Genomic DNA, 22458 nt, shown 5'->3' with positions numbered 1-22458 from the left:
TCATTTTTATAATTAATTAAGCTAATCATTTTTAATTTTATAAAAATATATTGTTAATTAATACTACATAAAAATCTATCTTTTGTAATTTTTTACTTTATATATTTATTTTTTGTAATTTATTATAGTCACATGTAATTATTATATTATTTTATAATACTGTAATTATTAATTTATATAATATAATATTTCATTAATTAGTATATTAATATATTTTAATACTACGTTAAATGACTAACACCCAATTTGAAATTGAAGTTGAATTAAATCATTGCCTTGAATTTGAAGTCAAACTTCAACTTCAACTTCAATGTTCTCTAACGCCCCCTTTGACAGGAATGTTGGGGTATTGTCTTGTATCTAATCCTATGGATGCTAATGTGAAATTATGTGTTAGTAATAAAGATGATGTTGATGTTGGAAAATATCAAAAGCTAGTGAAAAAATTGATTTGCCTTACAGTTACCAGACCTCACATCTCTTTTCAAGGTAGTGTGGTAAGTCAATATATTTATAAGGCTCAAATTCCCATTGGCAAGCTCTGGAACGAATCTTCTGATACTTAAAGAAATCCTATAGACAGGGTCTTCCATACAAATGTCATGGCCATATTAGCATTGAAGATTTTGCATATGCTAATAGTGTAGGGTCCTCAAATGACAAAAAACTATATTAGGATATTATACACTTTTAGGAGGTAACTCGATAACTTGGAAGAGTAAAAAACTATATGTGGTTGCTCGATCTAGTGCAGATTTAGAATACAGAACCATGCCACATACTATAATTGTACTAATATGGATCAAATCCATCATCTCCGAATTGGGTTTCAGTAGGGACATTTAGATGAAATTTCACTATGACAACCAAGCAGCTATTCACTCTTCCTTCAATTTAGTCTTTCATAAAAAAAAGAAGCATATTGAGGTTCATTGTGACTTTGTAAAAGATAAATTACAAGCTAGTATCATAAGTGTTCAATATGTTCTTATCTCAAGGTCAAGTTTTGATATATTCACATATAGCCAATTGCTTCAAAAACATTGAGCACTACATGTCCCATGCTAGGAATTTATGACGGTTTTGCTCCAATTTGAGGGGGAGTATTATAAGAGAAGCAGAAAGATGGCATAGTTGTAATTTATCTCTAAATTAGATCTTTATTTCCAACCCTCAAGATAAAGGTATCAGGACATGATCTTCATGCGCATTAATCAGTTCATGTCCTGAAGTCGTTAGGGAGCGCCAAACTTCATGTCATGTACATGATCATCCATGACTCAGGAGTTCATGTCCCAAGAGTAAACGGCGGAAAATGCTTTCTGTCCGATTTTGAGAATCAAGTACATAACACTATCGCGGGGCTCTCTCTGCTATTTCATTCCCACGGCCCTCTCTCGTCTCCACCGCCCCTCTCCGGTCTCCCTCTCTACGGCGTCCATCTTGCTGCGAATGTCCTTTTGGCGTCCTTCTCTCCATCTCGGACTCGCTCTCCCTCTAAACCTCTCTCTCGATTTTGACATTTGGGCTTCGATTTTTTAATTTCTACTTCGATTCGGCATCGATTTCCCCATTCGACTTTGATTTCAGCCATCGGCTTCGGTTTAACAGCCATCCTCCCTCTCCTCTCCCTCTCGACCTCCGTCGCAGAGCATGGGAGGTTGAGCATCTATTGCAGAGCTTCTCGGCCTCCCTCTCTTCTCCCTCTCGGCGTACCGTCGGAGCGCTGCCTCTGTCGGTGTAGCCCACCGCCGCCGCCGCCATTGCCATTGCCCACTGGCCCGTCGCCCTTGCCCGCTTGCTCGCCGTTGAGGAAGACGACGATGGTTTAATTTTTCCTAAGTTAGGAAAAATTAAATTATCATCATAAAAATCATTAATTTATAAATTTTATTTATAAAATAATTATTTTTATTTATTTAATATATTTATTTTATAATTACTATATTAAAATAGTGATTTAATAGTCATAATTAAAATATTGTTAAAATAAATATTTGATAAATTATTTTGGCATAATTATCCAATTGCTATAGTTAATTAAACCAATGGTTTTAAATTTTGTGATAATATATTATTAATTAATAATACATAAAATATATTATGTACAAATACATAGTGTGTTAAAGTTATGATTAGATCAATTTTTTCTCTTAAATTATTGATTTTTATGTTAAAATATATCATATGTCATTAATAAATTAATAACTCAACTTATTACTTTCTTTTTTGTTATTTATAACGTTATTTATTTATTATTTGTGATTAATCATGTACGTATTTCACTGGCTCATGTAATTACCATATTAATGCACAATAAAATATCTAATTCAATTAATAAATATATTAATATATTTAATTATACATTAAATAACTTATTCGTATAATAATGATGGTTGTTTTATCTAATTTGGGGTTTAAGGATTATGTTGTAATTAAGTGTAATATAAAAGTTTATGGATTCTCTTGTTTTTTATGTTTTTTTCGTGTTAGGGTACTAACACTGGAAACTGTTTTCCAGTGCACATAAAGTGGTCAACACTAACACCAAGTGCGAAGATGATCTGCATTTACATGACTGACATGATCTTCATGTTGGACATGAACTTGAACTTTAAAAATCCATTTGGGAGACTAACCCCCCCTAAGTGAACTATAAAAGGACTAAGGGGGAGGATTAGAGGTTAACTTTGAAACTCTAATCCTAGCCTCCATCATTTCATCTCTCGAGTCCCTCTCTTTGACCTCCTCTCTTTCGAGCATGTCTCTTTCTCCTCTAACTACTCTCTTTTCTTCTTTATCCTTCTTTACGTCTTTTCATCAAAGGTTCCTTGTCAACAAAATGAAAATTTGATCTTCATATTCATCTTCATCTTCATCTTCATCTTATGTATCTACATGATCTTCATCTTCGAAATGGGTGTTAGTCAAGACAACTTCATCTTCGAAATCTTTGAAATAGGGTGTTAGTCAAGACAACTTCATCTTCATCTTCATCTTATAGAAATTTAAAATTATTGATTTTAATAATTATAAAAATGAACTAATTAAACCAAAGTGTCTGAGTTAACAATATTTTAATTACCACTATTAAATCACTAATACAATAGAGTGAATAAAAAAATTCTGATTAATGAATAAAAAATATTATATTAATAACATAAGATAGATTTGTATTGTATTAATTAATAATATATTTTGACATAATTAATGATGATATATTAAACAAATGCATACTTTAATTATATTTTATTTACCAGAGACTTAAATATGAAGTTTAATATAGTAATAAAATAAAATAAAATAAAATAATAAATAAATACATATACAACTTTTAAAATAACCTAAAAAAAATTATTCAAATAACGAGTTCGTGCCTTTAATATTACAATCAACGAGTTACAAGTTTAGTACATATAAATTACGCATGTTCAAAAGTAATAAGAGTAAACTATCATTTATCGTTCCACATGGATGTCGATATGGCATCTCGAAATTGTGCGGCTCTTGTGGATTCTAATGCACTCTGCCTCCGAATGCTTGTTACTTGGCTACCCACATCCTCAAGATCATCGCAATCGTCACTGTCTGTATCATCCATTGCACCTAATTGGACCGCATCACCTCCTCCACCGAGCTCGCCACCCGAATCATCAGCTTCATCTTCAAATATATCATCATAATCTTCTGCACGTATATAATTGTGCAATATGCAACAAGCATGTACAATTTTCACCTGGATCTTAAAAGAAAATGGAGGAGTGCCTTTTAATATTTGAAATCGAGCTTTTAAAGCACCAAAATTTCGCTCAATAATATTCCGTAAAGATGAATGTCTTCGGTTGAATAATTCTTTTTCATTTCTAGGAATATTATCTCCAAATTCTTGCAGATGATATCGGGTTCCTCGATATGGAGCCAAAAATCCCGGAAGATTTGCATAACTAGCATCGACTAGATAATATTTTCCTATAATAAAAATTATATACCACATAAAATAATTGAAGATAAAATAGATAAAAAAGTACTGCATAAAAATATATTACTTAACTTCAGGTACAAAGATTTTATCTTGACGAGTCAATGCATCCTTCAATACACGGGAATCGGCTGCTGACCCCTCCCATCCAGCAAGTACATAAGTGAATTGCATATCCAATGAACATGCAGCCATCACATTTTGTGAGAGATAACCTTTTCTATTCCAAAACCTTGGTTGATCTTCAAGTGGAATGTTGGCTTTGATATGAGTTCCATCAATAGCTCCAATACAATCCTAATTATACATTTTCAATTAATATTTACTAACTTTGTATATTAATGTAAAATTATTTAGTTATAGAAAGTGATGTTACCTTGAAGTAGGGATAAAACATGGAATTTGTTAAAATCTTCGAGTGTGTGCGTTCCGAAGGCCGTTTGACGTAATCAGAGTGAAGTTTGAGGATTGCATCCAACACCTTGTTGAAATACTTACTTATCGTCCAGTTTGATCTATCAAACATCTCTGCTGAGATACTATACACTTGTCCTTGACCAACAGTTAGGAGGAAATATGCAAGTTGTTCTTCAACTGAGATGGTCTTTGTGGCTGATAAAAACCCTTTACTAGAAAGTATATCTGCGAATTTGTGAAATACCAGTTGGTTCATCCTGTACACTTTACGAAATTTAACTGGAGATTTGTCTAGTGCCTTTTGCAAATACAATGGACCATTCATCCCACAAGAATGTGGTACACGTTTGTTGCAATGGTACATATAGTATCTTTCCATGGCGATCATCAAAGTTGTGAATGCAACCATAATTGCAACCTTTTCATCGTCTGTCATAGTATCCATGGAAATCCACAAATTCAATCGCCTAAAATTCATAAACACGAGTAAACATCAATCTTCAAGCATAACCTATTTGCAATCACACCTATAAACAACCATATTCATCCACATTCCCACATCCTACATTCAATCACATCCTACATTCATCCACATTCACATATCCTACATTCAATCACATCCTACATTCATCCTCATTCCCACATCCTACATTCAATCACATCCTACATTCATCGACATTCCCACATCCTACATTCATCCACATCCCACATCCTACATTCATCCCCATTCCCACATCCTACATTCAATCACATCCTACATTCATCCACATTCACACATCCTACATTCAATCACATCCTACATTCATCCACATCCTACATTCAATCACATTCCACATCCATACTCAAAACACCATATTTATCTATGCAATATATAAACACAACAACATATTAAATTTAAATACAAACCATACTAATAAGTTTTGTAACGTCATAATTCAAATACCATGTCTACTACATAATAATATTCCAAAAAAATAGTGTATTTATAACGCATTACAATTATTTTTCAAAACAAAATTTAAGCCACTCAACCCGCTCTTCCACTGTCATTTCCATAAACATGACCTTCTTAGTTGGTGTATCCAACCATGAAGGAGCGCGATACTTCAATTCTGTAGGCAAGTCCGGGATTTCCCTGAGGGCGTTGACGCAACCTCTTACAATATCGTCTTTCATCATGAAATTCTGAAATGTCTGAGCAATTCGATCTATTGCATCAAAAATTCTGCTACTAGTGTCGTTATCGGGCATTTCGGTTCTCTTTCTACGACGACTTAAAGATGACCGTTTACTTCTTTCAGATTGATTACCTAGAGACTCATCCATGCTTAATAATGGTGATGGAGTATCCCTAACTATATCAACATCCGCTGCCTCATCCATCGGGACATGTTCCGATTCACGGATCACCTCATCGCCCTGATCTACAAAGGTTGCAGCTCCTGACCCTACCGCTATTGTGTTTCCCACCACCACAGCAAATTTGTCGTATAGGGGGCAGCCTTCACGTCTGTACTTCTCAGCATCTTTATGCTCCTACAAGAATAAAACATCATTTAGACGTCTTGGAATAGAGTTATACTAACGCGAAAAACATAAAAAATATTTTATAGTACATCATATAGTCGGGCCATACAGATTTACTGACCTTTATGCAATCAAGCCATACAGAGTTACATGCAGTAACTCGTTGTGTGGTTGCATCCCAACCAAACCCACTAGTGTTGATACAGCTCGTTACCGTTTGGTATGTTTTCTTCCACGCTCTTGTTCGATTCTTCACCTGCTCAACAGTTTTTTTCATGACTGTGTCTTCATTGAACTTATTTGCACAGTCCATGTATACCTCATGCTTCCACACCCCGTTAGGCAACTTGTTCCCTAGATTGACCTGCTCGACCAAGAGATCGAGCATTTTGCTATCATCATCGAATGTCCAAATATCATATGTTCGACCACTTGGTTGTCTTCTTGCAGCCATGTATAATCTAAATCCGATACGGTCCTCACGGAAAAAACTTTATCAGACAACCTTTACTCGTCACGGAAACACAAACCATAAAAAAAAAATACCATGTGGTGGATATGTATAATACCCGACTCTCCTCACCACATGGCAAAAACATTTCATAGCACTTCAAAAATTCTCAACAACATTCTCACACATTTCAAAATTAATTAAATTATTTTCACTAATGCATATGCACTAAACAAAGAAAACACACACACATCAAATCCGAATTCACCGAAGACCCTTGGTAGAGCCCCATATAACTTCGCAGTCACTATGAACTGTACCTCGTCAGTGATGGGGGTCGGGTTTCGTTGGCTAATGGACGCCCGTGTAGGCGACTCAACCTTGTTTGAATTGGACTAAAAACCCCTAAACACTAATTCTAGAACTTAATACCTTAAAAGCCCAAAACCCTAAACCCTAACCCCCCCACCCCTCCCCCCCCCCCCCCCCCCCCCCCCCCCCCCTTCCCCAAAACCTAAAAAACCCTAGAGCTTAAAAACACAAAACCCCCAAAATCTTAAAAACCATAAACCCCCTAAACCTTAAAAATCTTAATCCCTAAAATACCCTAAACCCTTAGCCTAAACCGTAAACCCGAAACACAAACCATAAAAAAAATACCATGTGGTGGATATGTATAATACCCGAATCTCCTCACCACATGGAAAAAACATTTCATAGCACTTCAAAAATTCTCAACAACATTCTCACATATTTCAAAATTAATTAAATTATTTTCACTAATGCATATGCACTAAACAATGAAAACACACACACATCAAATCCAAATTCACCGAAGACCCCTGGTAGAGCCCCATATAACTTCGCAGTCACTATGAACTGTACCTCGTCAGTGATGGGGGTCGGGTTTCGTTGGCTAATGGACACCCGTGTAGGCGACTCAACCTTGTTTGAATTGGACTAAAAACCCATAAACACTAATTCCAGAACTTAATACCTTAAAAGCCCAAAACACAAACCATAAAAAAATACCATGTGATGGATATGTATAATACCCGAATGTCCTCACCACATGGCAAAAATATTTCATAGCACTTCAAAAATTCTCAACAACATTCTCACACATTTCAAAATTAATTAAATTATTTTCACTAATGCATATGCACTAAACAATGAAAACACACACACATCAAATCCAAATTCACCGAAGACCCCTAGTAGAGCCCCATATAACTTCGCAGTCACTATGAACTGTACCTCGTCAGTGATGGGGGTCGGGTTTCGTTGGCTAATGAACGCCCGTGTAGGCGACTCAACCTTGTTTGAACTGGACTAAAAACCCATAAACACTAATTCCAGAACTTAATACCTTAAAAGCCCAAAACACAAACCATAAAAGAAATACCATGTGGTGGATATGTATAATACCCGAATCTCCTCACCACATGGCAAAAACATTTCATAGCACTCAAAAATTCTCAACAACATTCTCACACATTTTAAAATTAATTAAATTATTTTCACTAATGCATATGCACTAAACAATGAAAACACACACACATCAAATCCAAATTCACCGAAGACCCCTGGTAGAGCCCCAAATAACTTCGCAATCAATATGAACTGCACCTCGTCAGTGATGGGGGTCGGGTTTCGTTGGCTAATGGACGCTCGTGTAGGCGACTCAACCTTGTTTGAATTGGACTAAAAACCCCTAAACACTAATTCCAGAACTTAATATCTTAAAAGCCCAAAACCCTAAACCCCAAACCTCCCCCCCCCCCAAAAAAAAAAAAAACCTAAAAAACCCTAGAGCTTAAAAACACAAAACCCCCTAAACCTTAAAAACCATAAACCCCCCTAAACCTTAAAAATTATAATCCCTAAAATACCATAAACCCCTAGCCTAAACCTTACCCGAAACACAAACCATAAAAAAAAAAACTAAACCATCAAACCCTAAACCCTATCACCTACTAAACTCTAAACCCTAAACACTAATTCCAGGACTTAATACATTAAAAGCTCTAAACCCTACACCCTAATTCCAAACCCTAAACCCAAAAAACCTTATAGCTTAAAAACCCTAAACCCCCTAAACCTTTAAAACCCTAATCCCTAAAATACCCTTAACCATAAACCCTAATTACGCACTAAACCCTAAACCCTAATCCCTAAATTACCATAAACCCTAAACCGTAACCCTAAATCCCAAAATAATGCACAAATAACCCCCAATTACGCACAGAAAATAAATTTAAATCAAATAAAACACTAATTTAATGAAAAAAATTCGAGTTTAGGCATACCTTCTGAAATTTGGGGAAATCCGTAGCCGAAGGGTGAAATCGAAGGGGAAATCCGAAGCCGAAGGGGGAAATCCGAAGCCGAAGGGTGAAGCCGAAGGGTGAAATCGAAGGGGGAAATCCGAAGCCGAAGGGTGAAATCGATGCCTAATCGAGACTAGCCAGAGAGATAAGAGAGTGGGAGGCCGAAAGGGAGAAGAGAGGGAGAAGACAGAGAAGAAAGGGAGGTCGGGAGGGAATAGAGAGAGAGAAGCGAGAGAGAGCTTGTCCGAGAGAAGAGAGGGAGTCACGGAGACGAGAGAGGGGGTGCGACAGAGAGGGCGAGGCCGAGAGAAGACCGAGAGTTGAAGCCGGAGACGAGAGGGAACTGAGATAGTGGCCGAGATCAACGTCGGGGACGCAGGGAGACGAAGGCAGAGAACAATGTCGGGGGCGCAGGGAGACGAGAGAGGGAAGGGAGTGCGGGAGAGAGGAAGAAAAAAGAAAAAACGACGCGCGATGGGGGGGGGGGGGGGGTGCGAGGAGAGAGAGCGAGGCCGAGGGCGCCCGTCCTTCAATTCGAAGAAGATCAAAATGGGTCTTCTTCCACATGATTGAAATTAAACCGTGGAGATGAAGGGCCCCTTCATCTCCTACATCGAGATGAAGCTTCATCTGCGCTCCACTAACGACTTCAAGTGGAGAAGGGCGTTATGTGGTTGAAGATCATCTTATCCTTCAAGTTGACTAACCCCCCCTTAGGTTAATAATAAAATCCTAAGATTCAACACATTGAAGCTAAGTATATCACTAACGACAGTAGTTGTACACACCTTTTATGGATGAAACAATAATTAGGGGACTATAATTTAGAGCAAAATGAAAAGCCTATCTATTGTGACAACATGAGTGCAATAAACCTAAGTAAGATCTTGACACCACTTCATACGAGAGCATATTCAAACCAAGGGAATAAAAGTTGAATTTGTTCCTACAAAAATCAATTAGTGGATTCAGTTGATTCTCCAAGCTAAAAGACAAACTATGCGTGAGCAACCCTCCATCAAATTAGTTGAATTTACTTAAATCTAGAAAGCATATCCCGTTCATATTATGCAAGAAATGTGAAATGAAAAGAAAAACCTCAATTATAACATGTTTTTATATGGCATGATTGATCACTACGAAGTGCATAATTGATCAACTTAAGGCATTGATCGACCAACTACGAAAAAAACCTATTTAAATCAGGAGCACCCCCCAATCCTCACCATTCACACTAGTTAGTGATTTTCCCACCTCTCTACATCTCAGTTTGGCATCTCCACCCTGGTTTGGACCAAGAGATCCTCATATAAAGGAAAGGCTCCATAACTGGAAGAGGGATACACCAAAATGTCAGATTGGTACAATCATTTTTGCACCAAGATCCAACATAGCCGATATATAGTCTTTTTTTTTTTATAGAAACATAGTTGAACCTACAAGGTTGGACGTTGGGTTCTATAGGCGTGAGATTGCATCCCTCGATGAGTTTTTTGGGGCTTATGCTACCATGTTGGAAGGGAACAAGGCAAATTTTCTACACGAACCTTGAGGTAGAAGAACTTGAGAATGATGACCTCAAGTTCAGAAGATCTCCATTGATTAATTAATGGTGAGCTCAATTAGCTATTGGGCACACCAAAGAATGGATTGAAGAAGTATAGAGAGGAGATTTGACCAAATGATGTAGATGAAGAATACCCTCAACTCCTTTCAAATGCTTTTAGTTTGGTCATCGAACAGACCATAGGATACTCCTACAAAATTAAGATTAAAGATCTAAGCATTGAGCCCCGTCTAGTTATGGAGATTGTGACTCACGTCCTTAATCTAAGGAAAGTAACGTTCTCTTGATTGACCACATGTGACATCTTTTGGCTCTGGGCATTGACCCAAGGGTCCCTCTTGACTTCACCCAATAGGAGAACATCGAAAATAATTGTTTTGTTTGTCTTTTATTGTGGTGTTTGTATTTGTTATTAGTATTCCCCCCTAAGAAGCCACATGGGCCAACAATATTAAGTCATTGATTTGCTAATATTTTACCGTTTTCATGTTTTTGTGTCACCTTATTTGTCCTTTGCATAGAGGTGCTAGGCGTTGACCATGTGTCACTTGCTTACGTAGCAATCTTTTGCAATATCACGTGTCTGTAATGTGCTACTTTTCTTTGGTTGATTTCTGGGTTTCGTCAAAAGACTTAAAAATACCGTTTTTTGTTTCGTATGTTTTGAATGAATTTCAACATGATTTCGAATCTGGGTAATAAAAGCCAGTTTAGAAAACATGAAGTTGATCTTACAAATATTACAGGGGAACAATCGAAAGGGAGAGAGAAGAGAGAATGAAATCTTACAGAGCTTCGACAGCGAGGACGAAAGCGATGAGGTAGAGAGAGGAGACGAGGGCTAGAACGGAAAGGTGGAGGGAGCGCGCCATGGGGAGGGGGCAGGAGGGAGAAAGTATGGGATATTTCACGACCAACGGATGTGAATACTTGTTGTATCTCTCTCATATGGTGGAAAGGATGGGATATTTCACGACCAACGGATGTGCATACTTGTTGTATCTCTTTCATATGGTGGCGCCGCTGCTTTTCTCAACCATTCGCTCTTTAGCCTACTTTTGCTTTCTTGGAATGAATGAAAAAGAGTGCGAGCAACGAGAACGTAAGCCCCGTTCTGTTACTCCATGGATTCGTGGGAGGAGGCATCTGGGTTAGGCTCCACACAGGTCTCTGCCCACGCAAGTATGCGTTACCAGATGAGCCTCCTAGGGGATCTCCTTTCGGAGGCTGTATCTCTACAGAGAGTATGGCCCGGAGACTTTCCTTGGTCCAAGGAACAACCCGCTTTGTCTCGTAGTTCGCTAGTATGTAAACAACCCAGCATACGGTTTAAAATATGGAGACAGAAATTAGGATAGTTTGTGTTCGGAAAGGAACCTGAATAATTCGATTGTGTTCTCCTTCCAACCCTGATTCTTGTCTGATCTTTACCTTTAAACAAGAATCAAGATTCTGTGATTGTCAAAGGATGAAACCAAGCTTTCCAAGTGAAGATAATCTTTCCCCCATTTACGTCTTTTACTGAGCAAACTCTGTAAGCGTCACCAAAATCGGTGCTCTTCTTCCTCTAGTAACTCTGAATATTCAATTGACTATTATGAGATCAAATTTCTGGATCTCCTCTGCATTTTTGGGCATAGAACTTTTAACGAGAGAAGATTGAAGAAAAGAGCCGTTGTTCTGTTCGTTGGGCTGGCAGCTGTCGAGAAGACGAACAAATATTGATTTGTGAAAATGGTTTATTGAATTAACTGTTACGAATAACCATGTAGTTTTATACAGTAAAAAGGTAAAAGGGCAAAATAGTAAAATAAAAAAATAAATAATAAATAAATTAAATATATTCTAATACTCCCCCTCAAGGTGGCTTGTAAATATCCTTGATAGCCATCTTGGACAACAAAGAAAAAGGTGGGTAGAAGGAAGAGGTTTAGTGAACATGTCGGTTAACTGGTACTGAGAACGAATAGGAAGTAACTTGAGGACGCCCGAAGTAACACGTTCACGAACAAAATGATAATCGATCTCAATATGTTTTGTACGCTCATGAAATGTGGGGTTTAAAACAATATGTATCGCAGCTTGATTGTCGTAATAAAGCAATGCAGGAAATGCAACCTGAACTTGAAAATCTTGAAGAAGTTGTTGCAACCAAATGGTTTCACTGGCAGTAGAAGAGAGAGCTCGATATTCAGCCTCGACGGAGGAGCGAGAGACGGTGGTCTGCTTTTTGGCCTTCCAAGAGACCAAAGAATCACCAATGAAGATGAAAAAGCCTGTAGTAGATCGGCGAGAATCGAGGCATGATCCCCAATCAGCATTAGACTAAGCGCGTACTTGCAAGGAAGAAGTAGAAGAAAACAACAAACCTTGACCAGGACTGGTCTTGAGATAACGAAACAGGTGATGTACTGCCTGGAGATGAGGAAGGCGGGGTTGGGCCACAAATTGATTGAGCTTGTGAACGGCAAAAGTAATGTCGGGGCGAGATAAAGTGAGGTAAAGAAGTTTCCCAACAAGTCGCCGATAGTGGGTTATATCAGGAAGCAGGTCACCGTCAGTGGCAGTTAAATGAAGCTTGGGATCCATGGGAACACTAGTGGGTTTACAAGCTAGGTAACCTAAGTCTTCAAGTAATTGTAAGGTGTAATGACATTGAGAAAGCACAATACCGGTTTTGGACTGAGCAATTTCAAGACCAAGGAAGTGCTTAAGACAACCAAGGTCCTTGAGCTTGAACTGTGTATGCAGAAATTGTTTGAGCTCAGCAATAGCACGAGATGAAGGGCCAGTAAAGATGATATCATCCACATAAACCAATAGTGCAACAAAGGAGGAACCATGACCCTTGGTGAAAAGAGAGTAATCATATATCAATTGGAGAAAGCCAAAATTGATTAAAACATGAGAAAATTAGGAATATCATTGCCGCGAAGCTTGTTTGAGACCATAGAGGGACTTGTGAAGCTTGCAAACGAGTCGGCTGTGGGATGAAGAGGACTCCCCCTGTCGAAGATAGCCAAGAGGGAGATCCATGTAGATTTCTTCAAAAAGATCACCGTTTAAGAAAGCATTGTTGACATCAAGCTGAGCTAGATGCCAATTATGAGAGGCGGCAAGGGCAAGAAGAACCTTCACAGTGACCAATTTGGCCACAGGAGAAAAGGTGTCAACAAAATCTAAACCTTCTTGTTGGGTGTAGCCTTTGGCTAAAAAACTTGATGTATAATTTTAGTTACATCGACTTTTATACCTCGCAAGCGTACGAATCGTTCATGTAATCTAGCAGTAAGCGAGGGTCATATCCACAGGGAGGATTGAATTTTGTGTATTCTTCAGTCAAACTAGCCTAACCAAATATGATGAATTAATCTAAACTAAACACTAATTATATCTTAAATTATCAAGCAATAATTTAATTAACTACTTGCACAACAGGAAATGTCAACTCTGGATTTTACCGTGATTCGTGCCTCTCGAGCGCCACGTAACCACGAATCCGGATTCTCAATCCTTGCGTCTAGCCCCTCTCGGGCGCCTAGAGTTAATGACAAAGATCGGATTACAATAGAATGCAGAGAATCAATTTCCTAGTGTGATGATGCTAAAATTATCAACTTTGGATTTTACCGTGATTCGTGCCTCTCTCGAGCGCCATGTAACCACGAATCCGGATTCTCAATCCTTGCGTCTAGCCCCTCTCGAGTGCCTAGAGTTAAAGACAGAAATTGGATTAAAATACCAAAATCCAACCTCAATTATAATCTTACCCTAATTAGCTAATTTAATCAAATATCAAGAAAACAAATCTTAAATAAACCTTAATTATCAAATCAGATTCAATTAACATTCAAAACCTAAGTTCAAACTATATGAAAAATTAAATTCAATAATGACGAATTACTCCCCTTCTTCCTCCTCTCGCTCGGGCAGCAACTCGTTCTCACGGGTGCCAAAAACTTGATATATAATTTTAGTTACATCGACTTTTATACCTCGCAAGCGTACGAATCGTTCATGTAATCTAGCAGTAAGCGAGGGTCATATCCACAGGGAGGATTGAATTTTGTGTATTCTTCAGTCAACTAGCCTAACCAAATATGATGAATTAATCTGAACTAAACACTAATTATATCCTAAATTATCAAGCAATAATTTAATTAACTACTTGCACAACAGGAAATGTCAACTCTGGATTTTACCGTGATTCGTGCCTCTCTCGAGCGCCATGTAACCACGAATCCGGATTCTCAATCCTTGCGTCTAGTCCCTCTCGGGTGCCTAGAGTTAATGACAAAGATCGGATTACAATAGAATGCAGAGAATCAATTTCCTATTGTGATGATGCTAAAATTATCAACTTTGGATTTTACCGTGATTCGTGCCTCTCTCGAGCGCCACATAACCACGAATCCGGATTCTCAATCCTTGCGTCTAGCCCCTTTCGGGCGCCTAGAGTTAAAGACAGAATTTGGATTAAAATACCAAAATCCAACCTCAATTATAATCTTACCCTAATTAGCTAATTTAATCAAATATCAAGAAAACAAATCTTAAATAAACCTTAATTATCTGGCTCTCTCGAGTCTCGGTTGGAGTCGGAATAACTCCGGGAATGGTCGGAAATACGTAACCGACGCCGGAGGATAGTCGGAAAGCGGAAGTGGCACCGGAGAAGCCCTCTCGGATGTCTTCTCGGCCTGGCGAGCGACGACTGTCGAACTCACCTTGACGGAGACTCTCTCGAGCTCTCCTCGGGTTTGTTCTCAGTTGCTGGACGGCGGTGGACGACGGTGGCGCGACGGAAGGTATTGGCCCGACGAACGACGGTGGGGAACTCCTCTAATTCAGATTCAATCTGTTCACGCTCCCCTCTCGGGTTTTCCCTCTCGGGTCCCCTTTCGACCTGCTCTTTCGACGCCCCCCTTTTGCTTTAAATACCATCTTATTTATTTTAAAACGATTTGACCTAAAAATCATCTCCATTTCACTAAGGGCATTTTGGTAAATATATCCTTCTCCACCATAATTCTCCTGAAATTTCATAATTAAATCTATAAAAAGCATTTTAGGAAGAAATAAACCTTAAAAACAATGAAATATAATTCAGGAGAGAAAAATATGCAATATCGACAGTGATTAATGCCAAATTCAATAAATGCTCATTTCATTTGAAAACCGATAAATAACCACCTATAACACAATTATAAAGGTTATTCTATTATAATTAACCTAGTTCTCATGTCAGAATATGGCATCTATCACACCCCAAACCTAAATCTTTGATAGTCCCTAGCTAAACAACAATCGAACCAAAATTAAGCCTAGGAAAACAAAATGCCACTTTCGTAGGGAGCACGATTGCATTTAGCGCATGCAACAAGCTGTTAAACCCATACTCTGCAGTAGTGGACGAGTTATGTCTCGTGAGGGTTTGCATGGAATTTACCCACAAAATTCATCTAAATCAATAATATAAAAAGAAAAAACTGAAGAAAATTTACTCCTCATTAGCATATGACTAACACTTAGTATCGTAAAATATCTGAAAATCATATGATCTTGCAAAATTTGAAAACCTGTGTAAAATATAGTCTATTATTAATCCAAATACACTCATTGTTACTCCACCTGAACCAATGTGACCCATAAGCTATTACTTCAACAGAACAAAGAGGCAACAAACAACAATAAAATCCTGGTCACATCACAATTAAGAGAAAATAGTAGAGTAAGCCTATTGTCTGACAATCTCACAAAAGAAATATACTAATTTCAATCTTGACTTGCAACTTCTTTCAAATTACAATTCAACATCAAAGTTAAGGAAACTCATTGCTTCCAGATTTAAAACCATTTTACGCTATTACCAGCGCACTTTTGCTATTACCAGCGTAATTTTTGTTTCACTGAATACTTTTGGTATTACCACCATTTTGTATTCATCTTCACTGCACATACACTTATATTTAAGTAACCGACTATTCCGGTGCATGTCCCTGGGTTTGCCCAGGCTGTTTCTGAAGTTATCTGTCTTTTGCAAGCAAGAGCATTTCCATTTGCATTCATACATTACAACAAGGAATTTCACTGAGGTATAAAAAGGAATGAGTTCAAACAGGCATACAAGACTATTCAGACTAACATAGATCAACACTAGATTTACATGTTCTCTTTTGCAACTAAGTTCCAAGTCTAATGCAATAGTAAGTTATCCCATTGAATTCTCATGAATCACAACAAATGATATCAGATTTCTAATAGGCATATTCTACACAGTTTTACGAAAATTTTTGAAACACATTTAAGCAACTTATTTTAACTCTACTAATGTTAACCACATACTAAGAGGAGTAGTTTGAAAACCACGAACAGAAATCAAAAGAAAATTATTGCTAAGGCATAAAAGAGTCGTTTCCCCCCAAACCTAAACCTGACATTGTCCTCAATGGGATTCAATCTAACCGAGACTCGAGAGAGCATGTAACTAAAATTATACATCAAGTTTTTGGCGTCGTTGTCGGGGAGGCACGTACTAAGTGTATTTCTTTGTTCTCCATGGTCTTAGGTTAGATTTATTTTTATATTATTTTATTATTTTATTATTTTATTATTTTATTATTATTATTATTTTTTTTATTTTTTATTTTTTTGCTTTCATATTTTTAGCTTGGTGATTTTTTTTATGGAATTATTTTTATTTATTCTAGTTAGTTCATATTTTTAGTAGTGAGTTTGTTAGATTAATTTGATAGTTCGTTTTGTTTCTTTTTGTGTTTTTATGCACGGGCGCCGCTCCCTAGGTGGACCATTAGCTCCCTTTGTTGAAGAGGTAGAACAGATTTGTAGGAAAACACCCGAAGTCAAAGTAAGAGCTACCATGGCTAATCAGGGTGAACCATTACAGTTACCTGCAACAGGGAAGCTAAGATCCAGGTGGTCCGGTCCATTTGAGGTCACACAGATGTTTCCTCATGGCGCTATTGAGATCCGCAATCACGGAGACGGGTCGGTCTTCAAAGTTAACGGTCAGAGGCTCAAACCGTATCTTGAGAATTCATCTTGAATGCGTCAAAGTCTTGCTTACGACTATAAACTTAGCACATTGTGGGCAATCCCCACGTTTCTATCCCTTTGTGCATTACAGTTTTATTTTTATTTTATTTTATTTTATTTATTTTATTTATTTTTATTTTATTTTATTTATTTTATTTATTTTTATTTTATTTTATTTTGTTTTGTTTGGTTTATTCATTCTTATTTGCCGGCTGAGAGCATAAATGGTTCCGGTAGTCGATGACCAGACTTTTGGTCCCTAGTTTGAGAGGTCTGTACTCAAACAACCGTTCTGGGATTGACCAGTTTGATCTTGAAGTATTGAATGAAAACCTTATGGTGAGTAACATAAGGACTTGTGTTCAGCGCGTGATTCCTGCTGCCTTCAGTGGCCAGTTGATGTATAATTTTAGTTACATCGACTTTTATACCTCGCAAGCGTACGAATCGTTCATGTAATCTAGCAGTAAGCAAGGGTCATATCCACAGGGAGGATTGAATTTCGTGTATTCTTCAGTCAACTAGCCTAACCAAATATGATGAATTAATATGAACTAAACACTAATTATATCCTAAATTATCAAGCAATAATTTAATTAACTACTTGCACAACAAGAAATGTCAACTTTGGATTTTACCGTGATTCCTGCCTCTCGAGCGCCACGTAACCACGAATCCGGATTCTCAATCCTTGCGTCTAGCCCCTCTCGGGCGCCTAGAGTTAATGACAAAGATCGGATTACAATAGAATGCAGAGAATTAATTTCCTATTGTGATGATGTTAAAATTATCAACTCTGGATTTTACCGTGATTCGTGCCTCTCTCGAGCACCACGTACCCACGAATCCGGATTCTCAATCCTTGCGTCTAGCCCCTCTCAGGCGCCTAGAGTTAATGACAAAGATCAGATTTCAATAGAATGCAGAGAATCAATTTCCTATTGTGATGATGCTAAAATTATGAACTCTGGATTTTACCGTGATTCGTTCCTCTCTCGAGGGCCACATAACCACAAATCCGAATTCTCAATCCTTGCGTCTAGCCCCTCTCGGGCGCCTAGAGTTAAAGATAGAAATCGGATTAAAATACCAAAATCCAACCTCAATTATAATCCTACCCTAATTAGCTAATTTAATCAAATATCCAGAAAGCAAATCTTAAATAAATATTAATTATCAAATCAGATTCAATTAACATTCAAAACCTAAGTTCAAACCATATAAAAACTAAATTCAATAATGACGAATTACTCCCCTTCTTCCTCTTTTCGCTCGGGCAGCAACTCGTTCTCACGGGTGCTGCAATTTTCGGAAATTGGTGGCGTCGGGTAGCAATAGTGAGTGGCCGGAGGTAGAGACGACGCCGGCGACAAAGGTTGGAAGCCGAGGGATGGAGGGAACTTTCGGCGAAGAACGAAACAGAGGTGAAGTTCTCTAACCGGCTCTCTCGAGCCTCGGTCGGAGTCGGAATCGCTCCGGGAATGGTCGAAAATACGTAACCGACGCCGGAGTATGGTCGGAAAGCGGAGTTTGCATCGGAGAAGCCCTCTCGGATCACTTCTCAGCCTGGCGAGCGACGACTGTCGAACTCACCTCGACGGAGACTCTCTCGAGCTCTCCTCGGGTTTGTTCTCGGTTGCTAGACGGTGGTGGACGACGGTGGCACGGCGAAAGGTATTGGCCCGACGAACGACGGTGGGGAACTCCTCTCGGGTCCTCCCCTGTTTCCGGTCGATACTCTGTTTTCTGTTCACACTCCCCTCTCGGGTTTTGCCTCTCGGGTCCCCCCTCTCGGGTCCCCTTTCGACCTCTCTTACTTCCTTTAAATACCATCTTCTTTATTTTAAAACTATTTGACCTAAAAATCACCTCCATTTCACTAAGGCCATTTTGGTAAATATCTCTTTCTCCACCAAAATTCTCCTGAAATTCCATAATTAAATCTATAAAAAGCATTTCAGGAAGAAATAAACCTTAAAAACAATGAAATATAATTCAGGAGAGAAAAATATACAATATCGACAGTGATTAATGCCAAATTCCATAAATACTCATTTCATTTTAAAACCGATAAATAACCACCTATAACACAATTATAAAGGTTATTCTATTATAATTAACTTAGTTCTCATGTCAGAATATGACATCTATCACCAGTCACACGGAGATTTCTTCAAAGTGTGATGTGGGATAGCGGTTTCATCTACGGATGATTACCTACGGGTACGGCTGATACGAGTAAACCTTCTTCGAGGGAGACTATGTATCATTCCTGGGGGCCTTTATTGACTTTTCGGTATTAGGTTAATTATAATAGAATAACCTTTATAATTGTGTTATAGGTGGTTATTTATCGGTTTTCAAATGAAATGAGCATTTATTGAATTTGGCATTAATCACTATCGATATTGCATATTTTTCTCTCCTTAATTATATTTCATTGTTTTTAAGGTTTATTTCTTCCTGAAATGCTTTTTATAGATTTAATTATGGAATTTCAGGAGAATTATGGTGGAGAAAGAGACATTTACCAAAATGCCCTTAGTGAAATGGAGATGATTTTTAGGTCAAATCATTTTAAAATAAATAAGATGGTATTTAAAGCAAAAGGGGGGCGTTGAAAGAGCAGGTCGAAAGGGGACCCGAGAGGGGGGACCCGAGAGGGGAGCGTGAACAGAAAACAGAGTATCGACCGGAAACAGGGGAGGACTCGAGAGGAGTTCCCCACCGTCGTTCGCCGGGCCAATACCTTCCGTCGTGCCACCGTCGTCCACCGTCGTCCAGCAACCGAGAACAAACCCGAGGAGAGCTCGAGAGAGTCTCCGTCGAGGTGAGTTCGACAGTCATCGCTCGCCAGGCCGAGAAGAGATCCGAGAGGGCTTCTCCGGTGCCACTTCCGCTTTCCGACTATCCTCCGACGTCGGTTACGTATTTCCAACCATTCCCGGAGCTATTTCGACTCCAACCGAGACTCGAGAGAGCCGGTTAGAGAACGTCAGCTTTGTTTCACTGAATACTTTTGGTATTACCACCATTTTGTATTCGTCTTCACTACACATACACTTATTTTTAAGTAACCGACTGTTCCGGTGCATGTCCCTGGGTTTGCCCAGGCTGTTTCTGAAGTTATCTGTCTTTTGCAAGCAAGAGCATTTCCATTTGCATTCATACATTACAACAAGGAATTTCACTGAGGTATAAAAAGGAATGAGTTCAAATGAGTTCAAACAGGCATACAAGACTATTCAGACTAACATAGATCAACACTAGATTTCATATTCTCTTTTGCAACTAAGTTCCAAGTCTAATGCAATAGTAAGTTATCCCATTGAACTCGTATCAGCCGTACCCGTAGGTAATAAGAAGGTTTACTCGTATCAGCCGTACTCGTGGTAATCATCCGTAGATGAAACCGCTATCCCACATCACACTTTGAAGAAATCTTCGTGTGACTGGCCACTGAAGGCAGCAGGAATCACGCGCTGAACACAAGTCCTTAAGTTACTCACCATAAGGTTTTCATTCAATACTTCAAGATCGAACTGGTCAATCCCAGAACGGTTGTTTGAGTACAGACCTCTCAAACTAGGGACCAAAAGTCTGGTCATCGACTACCGGAACCATTTATGCTCTTAGCCAGCAAATAAGAATGAATAAACCAAACAAAAAAAATAAAAAAAATAAAAAAATAAAAACTTGATGTATAATTTTAGTCACATCGACTTTTATACCTCGCAAGCGTATAAATCGTTCATGTAATCTAGCAGTAAGCGAGGGTCATATCCACAGGGAGGATTGAATTTCGTGTATTCTTGAGTCAACTAGCCTAACCAAATATGATGAATTAATCTGAACTAAACACTAATTATATCCTAAATTATCAAGCAATAATTTAATTAACTACTTGCACAACAGGAAATGTCAACTCTGGATTTTACCGTGATTCGTGCCTCTCTTGAGCGCCACGTAACCACGAATTCGGATTCTCAATCCTTGCGTCTAGCCCCTCTTGGGCGCCTAGAGTTAATGACAAAGATCGGATTACAATAGAATGCAGAGAATCAATTTCCTATTGTGATGATGCTAAAATTATCAACTTTGGATTTTACCGTGATTCGTGCCTCTCTCGAGCGCCACGTAACCACGAATCCGGATTCTCAATCCTTGCGTCTAGCCTCTCTCGGGCGCCTAGAGTTAAAGACAGAAATTGGATTAAAATACCAAAATCCAACCTCAATTATAATCTTATCAGAAAGGGAATGATAAGAGATGTAGTTAGAGATCGGATAAGGTGTAGAGGGTAAAACAGATGGGGAAGAACCAGCAAGTAAATTGTAGTGATAATTCTGCAAGTAATGAGGTGGATGGATCGTCCTAGTAGATTTGCGAAGAGAAGTGCCAGTAGATGTAGAAGGAACAAGCACTGGAAGAGTATTAGTTGGAATATCATCAACAGGAGCATCATAACTAGCTGGTGAATCATGAATAGGGGAAGAATCAAGGTCTGGGAGAGAAGGAGTTTGTATGAAGGAGTGGGGCAGAACCAAATCAGGAAAGGGATCAGGAACTGTAATTGAACTGGTGATAGTATGAAAAGGGAAAACTTCCTCATGGAACGTTACATCTCTAGAAATAAAAACATGTTTGGTCTCCACATCATAGAATTTATAGTCTTTCACACCAGCTGGATAACTAAGAAACACACAAACTCGAGCACGAGGGTGGAACTTAGTTCGATGAGCAGCTAAGGTGGAAACAAAACCTAAACAACCAAAGACTCTAAGAGAAGGATAATCAGGAGCTGTGTTGTATAGCAAATGAAAAGGTGTGTTGTGTCGCAAGAGAGGAGATGGAGTTCTATTAATCAAGAAAACCGTTGTAAGAATGCATTCTGTCCAAAAATAGACTGAAATGCGGGATTGGAAGAACAATGAGCGAGCCACATTCAAGAGGTGTTGATGTTTTCTTTCAACAACTGAGTTTTGTTGAGGTCTTTCAACACAGGAAAACTGGTGCAAGACTCCTTGATCTTGAAAAAACTCAACAAAAGATAACTCCGGGGCATTATCAGATCGGAAAACTTTGATTTTAGCATTAAACTGAGTAAAAACCATATTAAAAAAATGCGGTA

The sequence above is a fragment of the Aristolochia californica genome, unplaced genomic scaffold (assembly GCF_029961685.1).
Source record: "Aristolochia californica isolate CCGP_79_NKW_82.1479 unplaced genomic scaffold, dmAriCali1.0.hap1 SCAF_7, whole genome shotgun sequence".
NCBI lineage: Eukaryota > Viridiplantae > Streptophyta > Magnoliopsida > Piperales > Aristolochiaceae > Aristolochia > Aristolochia californica.
Note: the sequence above shows the minus strand (reverse complement) of the source record.